This window comes from Hyla sarda, chromosome 9 (assembly GCF_029499605.1).
Source record: "Hyla sarda isolate aHylSar1 chromosome 9, aHylSar1.hap1, whole genome shotgun sequence".
Taxonomy (NCBI): Eukaryota; Metazoa; Chordata; class Amphibia; order Anura; family Hylidae; genus Hyla; species Hyla sarda.
In genome coordinates this window covers 154,715,862-154,729,177 of record NC_079197.1, presented here as the reverse complement: position 1 = coordinate 154,729,177, position 13,316 = coordinate 154,715,862, and positions in this window count along the sequence as shown.

Below are 13,316 nucleotides of genomic sequence, written 5' to 3'. Positions count from 1 at the left end.
GCATTGATCTATGAAATCTGCAATAGCGCCATGACTTCGAGATCCAAACTACTGTAGCACAAACGATACTTGTAACTTGCATGTAAATTTCCACTTTGACAGCGGCATACAAAGGGTTTAAAGTGGTAATAGCACCCGCAGCTATCACCGCATGTCGGCTATTAGCAGCAGCCCCCAGCTACGGAAAACAACTGGGGGTCACCATGTATGGAGCTGAGGTGAGTCAGATGCCCACTCCATACACCCTTATCGGCATGATGGATTACAACTGTCATGGGTTACTAAAGGGGTTAACCCCTTAAGGACTCAGCGTTTTTCAATTTTTGCACTTTAGTTTTTTCCTCCTTACCTTTAAAAAATCATAACCCTATCTATTTTGCACCTAAAAATCCATATGATGGCTTATTTTTTTGCACAACCAATTCTACTTTGTAAAGACATCAGTCATTCTATGCAAAAAGTTACGGCGAAACAGGAAAAAAATTCATTGTGCAACAAAATTGAAGAAAAAAAGCCATTTTGTAACTTTTGGGGGCTTCCGTTTCTACGCAGTACATTTTTCAGCAAAAATGACACCTTATATTTATTCCGTAGGTCTATACAATTAAAATGATCCCCTACTTATATAGGTTTGATTTTGTCGTACTTCTGGAAAAAATCATAACTACATGCAGGAAAATGAATACGTTTAAAATTGTCATCTTCTGACCCCTATAACTTTTTTATTTTTCCACATATGGGGCGGTATTAGAGCTCATTTTTGGCGCCGTGATCTGAAGTTTTTATTGGTACCATTTTTGTATTAATCAAACTTTTTTTTATCGCTTTTTATTCTTTTTTTCATGATATAAAAGTGACCAAAAATACGCTATTTTGGACTTTGGAATTTTTTTGTGCTTACGCCATTGACTGTGCGGTTTAATTAATCATATATTTTTATAATTCAGACATTTCCGCATTAAACAATACCACATTTATTTATTTTTAGTTTTATTTACACAGTTTTTTTTTAAGGGAAGAGGGGGGGGGTGATTGAAACTTTTATTAGGGAAGGGGTTAAATGATCTTTATTCACTTTTTTTTCACTTTTTTTTTTGCAATGTTATAGCTCCCATAGGGACCTATAAGACTGCACACACTGATCTTTTACATTGTTCAATGGTTTCTCATAAGAAACCATTGATCAATGATTCTGCAGCTTGACTGCTCATGCCTGGATCTCAGGCACTGAGCAGTCATTCGGCGATCGGACACCAGGAGGCAAGGAGACAGCTGTCTTACAGCTGTTTGGGATGCCGCGATTTTGCCACGGCGATCCCGAACAGCCCCCTGAGCTGACCGGCAATGTTTTACTTTCACTTTAGACACAGCTGTGGCCCCGCGTTATAGAACGGGAGCGGCCCTGAGTCCTTAAGGAGTTAATGGTATCTTTCATTTTACCTAAATGTCTATCTTTCATTTGACCTAAATTTGTAAAGCTTTTTATATAATGTAGATAATAACATTATATATATATATATATATATATATATATATATATATATATATATATAATATACATTCCTTAAACAATTTGTATATTTGTGTCCCTGCAGCTATTGTTTGGTGAGGAGACCATATGCAGGAAGACAAGTAGGGCTCTGTGGACTGAGGACAACCAGGTCTCTGTACACCGAGGACAAGCAGGGCTCTGTACACCGAGGACAACCAGGGCTCTGTACACCGAGGACAAGCAGGGCTCTGTGCACCGAGGACAAGCAGGGCTCTGTGCACCGAGGACAAGCAGGGCTCTGTACACTGAGGACAAGCAGGGCTCTGTACACTGAGGACAAGCAGGGCTCTGTGCTCAGAGGACAAGCAGGGCTCTGTGAACCGAGGACAAGCAGGGCTCTGTACATTGAGGACAAGCAGGGCTCTGTACATTGAGGACAAGCAGGGCTCTGTACATTGAGGACAAGCAGGGCTCTGTGCACAGAGGACATGCAGGGCTCTGTACACAGAGGACAAGCAGGGTTCTGTACATTGAAGCTCTGTGACATGCTCCCGGCTCATACATCAAGATGATTGACAAGCCAGGAGACTGCACAGAGCCCTGGACTCCTCATAGAGACACACAGGCAATAGCCCAAAAATATACATATCTTTAATTAATGCATATTACAAATACACATATAATAGTAATATCTACACTATGTCAAAAGTTTTTGTTAACATCAGGTACACTTTACAATAACTTGTGGGAGGTGAAATTGAAAAAAATCTAAATAATTCTATAACTTTATTTATTTTTTTCATAGTATTATAATTGACACATTTGGAGAGATTTATCAAAAGGGCTCTGTACACTGAGGAAGTTTGGAAGTTTTCACTTGGCAGAGGAAAACTTGACCAGTTGCCCATAGCAACCAATCAGAATGCTCATTCTCTCCATTTCAGGTAGCAGGAGACGGGCTGAGCTGCTTGGTAGAAGTACATACACAGGCAATTACTCCCTTAGTTGCCTAGTCAATCACAGCACAAAATGCAGTCCTTACTTATATGACATAGTGCTGGTGAAAGTGCACTAAATAGGCTCACTCTCTAGTTTGGGGTGATTTATACAGAACTGTGCTATAGATGGCATGTAGAGGGTAGAAGAGATTACTGATGTTTGAAAGGTGCCACAAATGCAAAAACAGTAGCAATAAAGAGGCTCAACTTGCAGGCACTCAGCCTAAGGTTTCTCAGGCTCTCACAATCTCCTGCATGTAGCACATGCCCCCCCCCCCCAATTCCTGTGTTTTGTCCTCGGTCTCTCTGTTACTAGATACAGAAATACTGTGACAACAGGCAGTGGACAGATGATTGCAGAGAAGGGAGACATCTATTAGTCAGATTTTTTTTTTCCGGGGTAAAGAGTCTTTTTTGGGGGTAAATAAAAATATGATTTACTTATATGTTTGTAATCACACAGGCTATTGAATTGTGAACAACAAGTGCATTACCAGTATCTACCTTAAAAGCTTAGATTTTGTTCAGTCTGAACGTTTTCTTTCACTTTTATTGCCTTGAACTTATGTGATGTTTTTATAGGAAATTATATAATCTCCTGGACACCATCTGAATTAATGACTATGGATTTTCCCAAAAACAGTAATTCCAGAAGAGTAGACTAGAGATGAGTGAATTTTTAAAAAATACGATTTGGCCGATTCGGCGCATTTTGCAAAAAAAAATTTGTTTCGGACCGAATTTATTTACGCCAAATCGCCATTAAAAACGGCTCTTTCTGGGCTACAGAGAGCCTCAATAGGGGTGTAGAACACTTTGCCTTGTTGTAACACTCATAGGGAATGTGCTGTGAAATAATACTGTTATTCAGTATGACATGCAGATTATAGGTGTCGCTATTAGAATCACTGTCGCAGAGCAGCACAATAACAGAGCCTGGAGGTGGCATCAGTATGAGAAGACCAAATAGCAGTAGAATAACATAGCCCGGAGGTGGCGGCAGCATGAGGAGACCATATAATGGTTGAATGACACAGCCTGGAGGTGGCGGAAGCATGAGGAGACCATATAGTGGCTGAATGACACAGCCTGGAGGTGGAGGAAGCATGAGAAGACCATATTGTGGCTGAATCACACAGCGTGGAGGTGGGGACAGCATGAGGAGACCATATAGTGGCTGAATCACACAGCCTGGAGGTGGCGGAAGCAAGAGTAGAACATATAGAGGCAGAATAAGACAGCATGGAGCTGGCATCAGCTTGAGGAGAACATATGATGGCAGAATGAGACAGCCTGGAGGTGGCATCAGCATGAGGAGAACATATGGTGGCAGAATGACACAGCCTTGAGCTGGCATCAGCTTGAGGAGAACATATGGTGGCAGAATGAGATAGCCTGAAGCACCACCTTTTTTTTTATTTAACAAAAGGAAAGGTGTGCAGAAAACACCATGTGTTACCTACACCACCAAGTATTGATGTGATGCAAAGACCTCTAAAAGGTGGAAAGGAACAACGTATGGTCCATTGTAACCAGTGGGGGTAAAAACTTCCCCTGTAAGGCCCTACTCTCGCACTATTAATTCACTTCTTGGCAAGTGTTACTCATCCTAAAAAAAGGGCGGCCCCACACAGCAACCTCTCCCTATTTCCACCTGCAAACACTGCCATTTCCCAGGATGTTTAGTTGGAAATAGGAAGAGGTTCCTGTGTGGGGCCACTTTTTTTTAGGACGAGAAACACTTGCTTCCAAAAGGTAGAAGGGAACAACGTATTGTCCATTGTAGCAGGTGGGGGTACAAACTTCCCCTCAAAGACCCTACTCTCGCCCTATTAATTCCCTTCTTGGCAAGTGTTACTTGCCCTAAAAAGGGCGGCCCCACACAGGAACCTCTCCCTATTTCCAACTAAAAGCCCAGGGAAATGGCAGTGTTTTTAGGTGGAAATAGAGAGAGTTTCTTGTGTGGGGCCGACCTTTTTAGGGTGAGTAACACTTGCCAAGAAGAGAATTAATAGTGCAAGAGTTCTCTGAAAGGTGCAGAGTCCACCACTTGAAAGGCACCAGCACTTGGACAGGAGCACATTCAGCTTCTGAGACCTTGGATGAGTGGGCGCATACTGTTGTCTCTTGGACATGGCTTCGCCGATGGATTGCTGGCAATAGAAGTAGGAGGAGCAGGAGCATCTGGAGCGACAGAAGATAGGCATGACAGACAGCTCCCTTCGCCTGAGGTGGTTGACCTTGGCTGGCTTAAACAGGGAGCGGCGTGCCAGGCTGGACCACCTCATCGCGTAATGCAGCAGGCTGGACCACCGCATTGGAGCCACGGTTCTCCGCTTTATGGTAACGCTGCATATGTTGACACAGGGCTGTGATGCCAACATTGGGACCCTGGCCACGCTTCACCTTCTGCTGACACATCTTTCATGTGGCCAGGTTAACATCCTCCGGATGGTTAATGAAAAACTGCTGCACCACCGAGCAGCTGATTTTCCTCTCAACAGTACGCACTGATTGACTGCTACTGCCGCCAACTCCAGGAACCCCTGTTCCACTACCTCCCGGGATGGTAGGCTGCCGCAAAGCAGGTGGTCTACCCCGGGCAGGTTTGGCTCCAGACTTCCCACTTCTGCCACCATGCTGACTGCCAATCATGCTACCACCTTGCTGGCTCAGCTGCTGCCTCAAGGGCAACCTGCAACTCTCTTCTTCTGATGATGATGATGAAACCCCTTCTGCACCCGGCTCCCAATTGTGATCGGCTTCATAATCATCGAGTTATGTCTGCACATCACAGATGTCTTCCTCAGGTTCCTCAACAGTGTCTGCTTCAGGAGCCTGAACGCTCCCAACACCACCTCCCACGTCACTCTCCTCATCACTACTTGCCTGCCTAGCGGAGGAAGCGGCGGATGTCTCCTCCACTTCTCGGCTGGGCAGTAGCTGCTGACTGTCCTAAATAGTGGAGCTGAACCCACAGCATAAGATACTTCTGTGGGGAGGGAACAGCATAGGACAGAGGTAATGGGAGGACAGGGACTGCTCCTGGGCCAAGCCAAATGAGGGTTGTGTCTGAGGAACCCACCAAATGTTGACTGGGGGTGTTGGATGTCACTTGTGATGAAGTGCATTACCGAGTTAACCAATTGATGATGGCAGATGGGTTGCTGGTCGAGACACGACCGGTAGCTGATACAGGGAACTCAGGCCTCTCGCTGCGACTACTGCTGCCACTTGTCCCTAGTCTGCTGCGTCCTCTGCCTAATGAAATTTGGCCTCTGCCACTCCTCTGTGCACGTCCTGGCACTTCTCTGCCTGACATACTTATACACCCGCTGAGTGCGTATATGTTACAGGGGGGACAATACGCTCCACTACCCTTAAAACTGTATTAGACTACAGAAACAAGTGTGTAGCTTTGGCATACCTTTCACATTAACTAGGCCCAAATTAGTTTTTCAGGAAAAAAAAACAGACACCACGGAGGTGTAACTACAGTTTACACCTCCGTGGTGCAATACGCTCTGCTTAAAACTGTATAAGGCTACAAAAACAAGGGTGTAGCTTTGGCTGGCCTTTCACAGTAACTAGGCCAAAATTAGTTTTTCAGGATGGAAAAAAAAATGTGCACCACCTATGTACCAATTATACACAAACGGACAAATATGACCTGGGAAACAAATATTTAGTACATAAGTGACTAAGCGCTTTCAATTAACCCAGGTACTGGTAATGGCTGCATGTATGTGAACTCCAAACATAAATAGCAAGCACCAAAAGAGAAAAAAACGAAGTCACTTATAAAGCATACATAATTTTATTAATTCCGTAGAATGTAAATACATAAAGGTAATACAAATTGTTATATTTCAAAGAGGAATACGGCTAAAAAGGTGGTATATAGCTGTGGTGTATATAGTATATTATTTACTGGATCCACCACAATAGAATAACCAATGATACGGTAAACTGGCACACTAAATTGCACAATCCAGATAGTAGGCAGCATATAAAGAGTACAAATCTCACAGTGAGAGCAGAAATATTGCATACCAGGTAAAGTGCAGTGTGCATGTAAACAAAAATAACATTGCAGAGATACAGATCAATATAAAAGTATACCAAAGTATAACAGCAAATGGCAGAGACCGGGACAGCACCACTTAAAACGTTCGTTTCGGTACGCAACCTTCGTCTGGGAGTGACTCCTCTTTGAAATATAATTTTTTTTATTACCTTTATGTACCGTATTTTTCGCCCTATAGGACGCACCGGCGAATAAGACCCACCCAATTTATAGGTGCAAAATAAAAAAAAATAAAGATTTTGAACCCAATAGTGGTCTTCAACCTGCGGACCTCCAGATGTTGCAAAACTACAACTCCCAGCATGCCCGGACAGCCGTTGGCTGTCCGGGCATGCTGGGAGTTGTAGTTTTGCAACATCTGGAGGTCCGCAGATTGAAGACCACTGCAAAGGAGGTAATACTCACGTGTCCCCGCCGCTCTCGACCCATCACAGCTGCCCTGGATGTCACTCCATCGCTGTCGGCGTGTCCCCGTCGCTCCGGAACGTCTCTGCTGCCGGACGGGTATCCTCACTCTCCGTCGCCGCCATCACGTCGTTACGCACGCCAACGCACGTACGCGACGACGTGATGACGAGGAAGGAGAGCGCCCGCCATACAGGGATCCCTGAACGGAAAAGACACCGAGAGGGCAGGTAAGGTCCCCCCCCCCCCGGTGTCCTGAAGTGTTATTTTTGCTTCAGACGCGGTGGTCAGCTTTGATCGCTGCGTCTGAAGGGTTAATACAGGGCATCACCGCGATCGGTGATGTCCTGTATTAGCCGCGGGTCCCGGCCGTTGATGGCCGCAGGGACCGACCCGATAGGGGTGTATTCGCCGTATAAGACGCACCAACTTTTCCCCCCCCAGTTTTGGGGAAGAAAAAGTGCGTCTTATACGGCGAAAAATACGGTATTTACATTTTACGGAATTAATAAAATTATGTATGCTTTATAAGTGACTCAGTTTTTTTCTCTTTTGGTACCACCTATGTATGCACAGGTTACACTTACGCAACCTGTACTAGGCACTGTAATCGGGTGACTCTGGCTTTTCGTGCTCACCCTAACTGACCCCTGTTAGCTTTACAGTTTTTGTACACCCAACTGCAGCAGTACAGAATTGCTCTGTAGTAGAGCCCAGTACAGTATTTTAGGCACTAATAGCCGATGACAATGGCTTTTAGTACTCTGCCTAACTGGCCCCTTTGGGCTTTGAGTCACTGTGTATTACAGCCAAAAGTGTACTTTCTCTCTCTCTATGTCAGTACTTTTATTTAGTGATTTGGGCTTGTGCTGAATCACTGCTGTCAAGTGTTTTTTTCTGTGCAACGCACAAAATGCTCTATCTCTCCCTGCAATGAAACGTTCTCTCTGAAATAAAACGCTGAAGTGACTGGCCGCTGTCAGGATTCGGCAGGCTGGAGGTGGATCCTTTGTGTCAGAGAAGGATTGGCGTGGACCGTGCCGGCGGACCGGTTCTAAGTTGCTACTGGTATTTCCCAGAGCCCGCCGCAAAGCGGGATGGACTTGCAGCGGCGGTAGCAACCAGGTCGTATCCACCGGCAACGGCTCAACCTCTCTGACTGCTGAAGATAGGCGCGGTACAAGGGATTAGGCAAGAGCAAGGTCGGACGTAGCAGAAGGTCAGGGCAGGCAGCAAGGATCGTAGTCAGGGGCAACGGCAGGAGGTCTGGAACACTGGCTTGGGATACACAAGGAAAGGCTTTCACTGGCACAATGGCAACAAGATCCGGCAAGGAAGTGAAGGGGAAGTGAGGTAATATAGGGAAGTGCACAGGTGAACACACTAATTAAAACCAGGCGCCAATCAGTGGCGCACTGGCCCTTTAAATCGCCCTAGGGAGCGGGGCCGCGCGCGCCCCGGGACAGCACAGACGGGGAACAAGTCTGGTAAGCGGGCCGGGAGTCTGGTAAGCGGGCCAGCATCTGACTATGTCTTGTTCCATGCTCTGCGAGCTAAATGTCAGCACTTTGCAGGAGCTTTTCTCTTGCCGGAGACTAGATCCCCTGAGGCTTGACTAATCATTTGCAGATAGAAAAAGGAAAGAGACTGAATATTTTAGTCGACCCTCAACATCTTCCGGACATCCATATGCCAAGCAGTAGCGTTAACTACTAGGCTACTGGAATAGGCTTTTCATTTGAAGCTAAAAACAGGAGGCACACTGTAGGGTCCATCATCGGCGGATCAGCAGCGTAAAATACCCTGCTGATCCGGTCCGTGTGACCCTACCCTTACTCTGTTTTTATTATTTTTACCTCCTCATTGAGTATAATTGATTATAAAAAATAAAAATGCCCGGAAAAACATGTATTTAAAAATGTACACTGATCCCTCAACATACGATGGTAATCCGTTCCAAATGGACCATCGTTTGTTGAAACCATCGTATGTTGAGGGATCCGTGCAATGTACAGTATAGGAAGGTGGTCTACAACCTGCAGACCTCCAGATTTTGCAAAACTGCAACACCCAGCATGCCCGGACAGCCAACGGCTGTCCGGGCATGCTGGGAGTTGTAGTTTTGCAACATCTGGAGGTCTGCAGGTTGAAGACCACTGGTATTGGAGGTTATACTCACGTGTCCCCGTCGCTCCGGACCGTCACCGCTCATCACCGCTGTTCGGGATGTCGCCCTCCATCGCTGTCGCCGTGTCCCCGGGGTGTTCCCGACACTCTGCTTCCCCGACATCCTCGCTCTCCATCGCCACCATCACGTCGCTACGCATGCTGCTCCTATTGGATGATGGGACGGCATGCGCAGCAACGTGATGGCGACGATGGAGAGCGCCGACAATGCAGGGGATCCCAAAGAGGACGCGCCGGAGCCCCAAGGACAGGGCATGCTGGGAGTTGTAGTTTTGCAACATCTGGAGGTCAGCAGGTTGAAGACCACTGGTATTGGAGGTTATACTCACGTGTCCCCGCCGCTCCGGAACGTCACCGCTCGTCAACGCTGCCCTGGATGTCGCCCTCCATCGCTGTCACCGTGTCCCCGACGCTCCGGCAAGGCCTCTGCTTCCCCGGCATCCTCGCTCTCCATCGCCACCATCACGTCGCTACACACGCTGCTCCTATTGGATGACGGGACAGCGTGTGCAGCGACATGATGACGACGATGGAGAGTGCCGACGATGCAGGGGATCCCAAAGAGGACGCACTGGAGCTCTGAGGACAGGTAAGTGATCATCAGCGGACCACACGGGGCACCGTAAACGGCTATCCGGTGGCAGCTGAAGCAGTCTGCGCTGCCGGATAGCCGTTTATGCGATGGCCCCGACATACAAAAGCATCGTATGTTGATGCTGCCTTCAACATGCAATGGCCTCTGAGAGTGATCGTATGCTGAAATGATCGTATGTCGGGGCCATCGTAGGTCGGGGAGGGTCACTGTATTTTATTTCACAAACAGCTTTCTTTAGCATTATATTTTTTTAGCTTTTACATTTTTCTTTAGCCTAAGTCAGAAAGGGATCTAGCAGGAATGAGTATAAGTTCTTCTTTGATATTTCTCATTTGGCTCATAAAACTTAATAAAAAAGTGGCACAAAAACCATCAGAAAAAATAGCTGTGTGAAAACCCAACTATCATGTTCTAAATGCTTCCAAAAAGCTACAAATGTAGCGTCATCACTTCTATAATCTAGTTTTAATCTGGTGGTCTGTATGAGGTTAGTCATGAGATGTGTCACAGGATACCTGCCTCAGTAAATCATCAGAACATGTAAGGTGTTATCTATAAGACAGCAACAGTGCAAAAATATGCGCAGAAGAAAAGGAGCCTCACTTGTTCCGGCTATGGGGCAGGCGTGCACCATACAGTCCAGATGTGTGAAAATGGTTTACTGTGAGCTGGTCGCAGTGTGCTTCATCTATACTTGCCCCAAAAATGTTGCAATGCATGGTAAACCACATGTTGTTTTGCTGCACTGTTCTCAGCTGTGCTCCACCTGATCGTGGCCGCAGTCAGTGGTGTGTTTAGGTTTTGTGCTGCTCTATGACTGACTTAACTCCCCCCCCCCTCTCACGTAATATAAACTTGGTGACCACGCTTTTTCATGTCCACCATCTCTCTTAATGCACCAACCTTTCCTCTTTGCACATTAACCCCTTAAGGACTCAGGGTTTTTCCGTTTTTGCACTTTCATTTTTTCCTCCTTACCTTTTAAAAATCATAACCCTTTCAATTTTCCACCTAAAAATCCATATTATGGCTTATTTTTTGCGTCGCCAATTCTACTTTGCAGTGACATTAGTCATTTTACCCAAAAATGCACGGCGAAACGGAAAAAAAAATCATTGTGCGACAAAATCGAAAAAAAAACGCCATTTTGTAACTTTTGGGGGCTTTCGTTTCTACGCAGTGCATATTTCGGTAAAAATTACACCTTATCTTTATTCTGTAGGTCCATACGGTTAAAATGATACCCTACTTATATAGGTTTGATTTTGTCGCACTTCTGGAAAAAATCATAACTACATACAGGAAAATTTATACGTTTAAAAATGTCATCTTCCGACCCCTATAACTTTTTTATTTTTCCACGTACGGGGCGGTATGAGGACTCATTTTTTGCGCCGTGATCTGAAGTTTTTATCGGTATGATTTTTGTATTGATCGGACTTTTTGATCACTTTTTATTCATTTTTTAATGATATAAAAAGTGACCAAAATACGCTTTTTTGGACTTTGGAATTTTTTTGCGCGTACGCCATTGACCGTACAGCTTAATTAATGATATATTTTTATAGTTCGGACATTTACGCACGCGGCGATACCACATATGTTTATTTTTTATTTTTTTTACACTGTTTTATTTTTTTTATGGGAAAAGGGGGGTGATTCAAACTTTTATTAGGGAAGGGGTTAAATGACCTTTATTAACACTTTTTTTTTACATTTTTTTTGCAGTGTTATAGGTCCCATAGGGACCTATAACACTGCACACACTGATCTCTAATGCTGATCACTGGCGTGCATTAACACGCCTGTGATCAGCATTATCGGCGCTTGACTGCTCCTGCCTGGATCTCAGGCACGGAGCAGTCATTCGTCGATCGGACACCGGGGAGGCAGGTAAGAGCCCTCCCGGTGTCCGATCAGCTGTTCGGGACGCCGCGATTTCACCGCGGCGGTCCCGAACAGCCCGACTGAGCAGCCGGGTCACTTTCACTTTCACTTTAGAAGCGGCGGTCAGCTTTGACCGCCGCTTCTAAAGGGTTAATACCGCACATCGCCGCGATCGGCGATGTGTGGTATTAGCCGCGGGTCCCGGCCGTTGATTAGCGCTGGGACCGACGCGATATGATGCGGGATCGCGGCGCGATCCCGCTTCATATCGCGGGAGCCGGCGCAGGACGTAAATATACGTCCTGCGTCGTTAAGGGGTTAAATGTGGATACAGAGTGCCTATTTGCATATTTTGTGGAGGGGTCGTCTAAAATTGGTGGCAGCCACCAAAAATTTTAGAAGGATAAAAAAAATTCTCGCATCATTTCTTGGTGAAAAATTCACAAATTTGATGAAAAATTAGAAAATGTTGCATTTTTTTTTTACTTTGAAACTCTCTGCTTATAAGGAAAATGGATATCCCAAATAAATGTTATATTGATTCACATATACAATATGTCTACTTTATGTTTCCATCATAAAGTTGACATGTTTTTACTTTTGGAAGACACCAGAGGGCTTCAAAGTTCAGCAGCAATTTTCCAATTTTTCACAAAATTTTCAAAATCTGAATTTTTCAAGGACCAGTTCAGTTTTGAAGTGGATTTGAAGGATCTTCATATTAGAAATATCCCACAAATGACCCCATTATAAAAACTGCACCCCTCAAAGTATTCAAAATGGCATTCAGTAAGTGAGTTAACCCTTTAGGTGTTTCACAGGAATAGCAGCAAATTGAAGGAGAAAATTCAAAATCTTTTTTTCATTTTTTACACTCACATGTTCTTGTAGACCCAGTTTTTGAATTTTTACAAGGGGTAAAAGGAGAAAAATCTTCCTAAAATTTGTAACCCAATTTCTCTCGAGTAAGGAAATACCACATATGTGTATGTCAAGTGTTCGGCGGGCGCAGTAGAGGGCTCAGAAGGGAAGGAGAAACAATGGGATTTTGGAAAGTGAGTTTTTCTGAAATGGTTTTTGGAGGGCATGTCACATTTAGGAAGCCCCTATGGTGCCAGAACAGCAAAAAAACTCCCACATGAGATACTATTTTGGAAACTACACCCCTCAGGGAATGTAACAAAGGGTACAGTGAGCCTTAACACCCCACAGATTTTTGACGACTTTTCGTTAAAGTTGGACGTGTAAATAAAAAAAAATTTCCACTAAAATGCTGGTTTTACCCAAAATTGTACATTTCTACAAGGGGTAATAGGAGGAAATGCCCCTCAAAATTTGTAACTCCATTTCTTCTGAGTATGGAAATACCCCATGTGTGGACGTCAAGTGCTCTGCTGGTGAACTACAATGCTCAGAAGAGGAGGAGTTCCATTGAGATTATGGAGAGAGAATTTGGTTGGAATAGAAGTCGGGGGCCTTGTGCATTTACAAAGCCCCTTGTTGTGCCAGAACAGTGGACCCCCCCACATTTGACCCCATTTTGGAAACTACACCCCTCACGGAATTTAATAAGGGGTGCAGTGAGTATTTACACCCCACTGGCACTTGACAGATCGTTGGAACAGTGGGCTGTGCAAATGAAAAATTACATTTTTCATTTTCACA